Below are 3,480 nucleotides of genomic sequence, written 5' to 3'. Positions count from 1 at the left end.
GTTCAATTTAGATGATCATGAATAGGCAAAGTAATCAATGGTAATAGAAATCAGAATGGCGGTTACCTCTAGGGGGCTAATATTGACTGGGAAGGTGCACGTGGGAGCCATCTCAACCCTGTTAGATGCTGTTATCAGCCTAATTTTTTAGATGGGGAAACTGAAACCTAGAATGGTTGAATAACTTTTGGAAGGGCTCACAGCTCAGATATTCTGGGTGCAGTTTATGAATCTAGTCTGCTTTACCAATGGAGTCCATACTTATAACCATAAGGTTACCATGCCTCTTCCTGGATACACACACCTATTAGTACACACCCTTTGCATTTCCTGAGGCCTTCTTAGCTCCACTGCCTGCCTGGCCTGCACCTGCCTCCATGTTCTCAGGATGCTTAATCTCTGCTTGGTTGTTCCACTGGGGGACCATCCCAAGGGAAGGGAGGCACATGGGCAAGGAGGTGGAGATAGGAAAGTGCCCATCTAATCTGTCCTGACTGCAGCATTCTGAAGAAATAGGATCAAAGATGAGAAAAGTAAGTTGAGGCTGAAGGTTGGGTAGCCTTGAGTTCAAGAATATAGAGTTGAGATATAACTTAATTGGTAGTGTGGAACCACAGAAGTTTTTTTTTTTTTTCCTGTACAAAGATGTTTTATTGTTTCCACTTGGTCCATGGCTTGGTTGAGGGAGCCAGGTGGTTAAAAAGCTGCCTATAGCTGGGGGGAGAGGTTTAGGCAGAAGTCTGATGGCAGGGGAATGAAGCAGTACTCCTCAAAGACTGTTGGACTCTGGAGATTCCTAGTCGGGATTAAGGGTGAGCCTCTCAAAGAGATACATAACTAGTTTGGCCTGGGGGACAGCCAGCCTGTGGATGTTGGTCAGGTGGCCGCCCATCTTCTTGAGGAGTTTCACCTTCTTATCTAGGAAATGGCTCTCCAGAACGTTACAGAGATGGGGTCTGTGTAGGTAGAACCCACAGCATGCAGATCCAAAAGGGCCTGGTTCAGGTCCTTCTCCACGGCCATGGCAGCTTCCCTGGTGTCTGGGGTTCTTTCCCACTCATTTTGAGATGGCTTCTGCCAGGCTTAGAGAGGGTGCGATCAGCATGCTGGCTTTGCATTGTCAAGAGACATTGGGAAACCTTGGGCTTCTCCTTTACCAACTTGTGGAAGAAGTGGCCCACACCTTCCAAGGCCATACCATCACAACCAAAGTAGAAGCCTAGAGAGAGATACGTATAAGCCAGCCACAGGTACAGGTTGACCAGGCAGTTGATGGTGGCCTCCACTTTGGCCAAATAAATCTGATGGATCTGGGAGCTCATGTTTGGTTGGCAATAAGGTGGTAACCACAAAAAATGGTGTTAGCTGGTCTCAGAAATAGGGTATGGCCAGGAAGATGGTCCAGGAAGTTGCACCTAGAGAGGAGGTTGGAGGGTGGTCAAAGGCTAGAGGTGAGGAGTCCCTGGCTCTGTTCCATCCAAACACCGTTGAAGCAAGAGACAGATCCATGGGACCACCAGGCACACTTACGTACCATGGAATGTTTTTGATGAAAGTTGGGTTTTAGGGAGATGAACCTGACAGCTTGGATGGACTAGAGCAGGCAGAGTGCTGGTGAGAAGCCAGGCAAGAGGCTTTTACAATAGATCAGTGAGAGGGACCAGGCCTGGTGGGAGGGGTGTAGAGAGAGTAGAAAAGAGAAGATGGGAGATACAAGAGAAATAGCTTTTCCAGAGCGCTTGGTGGAGAACATATTTACCTAGATTTCAAGAGAGCTAACAGAAAAGAAATATTGACCATTTAACATTAATCAAATCTAGATTCCCTAGCTGAGCTTTCAAGGGCTCTTTGTAAACTGATGTCAACGCTTCCTATCTCTCATGGATTGAATTATGTTCCCCCAAAATTGTGTGTATCAACTTGATTAGGCCATGATTCCCAATATTCTGTGGTTGTCGTATGTTTTGTGATTATAATTTTATGTTAAAGAGGATTAGGGTGGGATTGTAGCACCCTTGCCAGGTCATATCCCTGATTCAGTGCAGTTTCTCTGGGGTACGGCCTCTCAAGAGATAAAAGGAAAGGGAAGCCAGCAGAGAGAGGGGACATCATGCCACCAAGAAAGCAGTGCCGGGAGCAGAGCAAGTCCTTTGGACCTGGGGTCCCTGCCCAGAGAAGCTCCTAGTCTGGGGGAAGATTGATGAGAAGGCTGACAGAGAGAGAAAGCCTTCACCTGGAGCTGATGCCCTGAGTTTGGACTTTTAGCCTACTTTACTGTAAGGAAATAAATTTCTCTTTGTTAAAGCCATCCACCTGTGGTATTTCTGTTATAGCAGTACTAGATGACTAAGACACTATCTGTCTTTTCTTCTCATTAGTTCCTAACTTCTCCACTATGGGTAGGCTGGTCTCAGTACTCCATAAATATGCTGTGATGGGTGTTATATTTTAAGATTAAGTCTCTCACTCCTAAAAAGCCCCTTTTTCTCTTTTCTCCGTCTATTCAAGAACTCATTTCCCCCATGAAGTTTGTGCCGATGGCGCCTATACTTACTTATTCCCTTCTTTTCTGAACTCTCAAACTCTTTAAGGCTTAGGTGAACTGGCATCTTCTTGAGCTCCGTGGAAAATGGTTGGTGACCGCTGTGCCTTGCACTCTGTCTGTATCCTCCACAAGACCTAGCCTAGTCTGGAACACATGTAGGCCTTCAGACTCGTTGGCTGATTGAGGTTTGCATGTAGAGAAACTAGCTTCTATATGAGTTTCAACATGTAGCAGTTCTGTCTTAAAAAGCTCAGTTTCCCAACCAAATGTCTGTTTACCGAAGGGAGGCAGAGCCAGATTATCCAATAAGCAAGGTAGCAAAAAAAAAAAAAAAAAAAATCAAACCCAAACCTGTTGCCGTTGAGTTGACTCTGACCCATAGCGACCCTATAGGACAGAATAGAGTTTCCAAGGAGCAGCTGGTGGATTTGAACAGCCAGACTTTTGGTTAGCAGCCAAATGCTTAACCACTGTGCCACCAAAACCCCAAGCAAGGTATTCACAAGAACAATTGTCCCTTCCCACCAATCTGCAGTGCACAATTTCACTTGTTCCCCACCATGTCAAAGATGTTGTGAAACCCATATGAAATTGCTCACCACAGATGAGCAAGTAAATACAATTAAGCCTGTGCGTACCCTGTTCAATGCAAACTGGTGCATACCATACCAGGCTTACCGGTTAACCTGCCCCAGATAGGGAGGTGTTGTGGCTAGCAGATAACGATGATTGGAGGCGATGGGTGGCAGGTTTAGAAGGCATGTCACTGTTATGTGTGCTTTGCCACACTCTGCTTTCCCTCGCTCCTGCAAATCTGGACCATATCTGTCCTAGTTGACTAAGAGTCCTACTCATTGGCCCTGGGGCAGGAGTGACCCAAGGTCAGCCCTGGGAAAGCAATAGCAGTGACTTCCTAGAACTAAAGCTGAGGCAAT

General features: G+C 46.2%; 1 pseudogene; it reads right to left on the bottom strand.

The window, feature by feature from the left end:
- Positions 1-796: 796 nt before the first annotated feature.
- On the bottom strand, positions 797-1,322 carry LOC126085482 (ferritin light chain-like; annotated as a pseudogene).
- Between the last annotated feature and the right edge of the window lie 2,158 nt (positions 1,323-3,480).

The sequence above is a fragment of the Elephas maximus genome, chromosome 11 (genome assembly GCF_024166365.1).
Source record: "Elephas maximus indicus isolate mEleMax1 chromosome 11, mEleMax1 primary haplotype, whole genome shotgun sequence".
Taxonomy (NCBI): domain Eukaryota; kingdom Metazoa; phylum Chordata; class Mammalia; order Proboscidea; family Elephantidae; genus Elephas; species Elephas maximus.
This window is presented reverse-complemented; position numbering and strand designations above follow the sequence as displayed.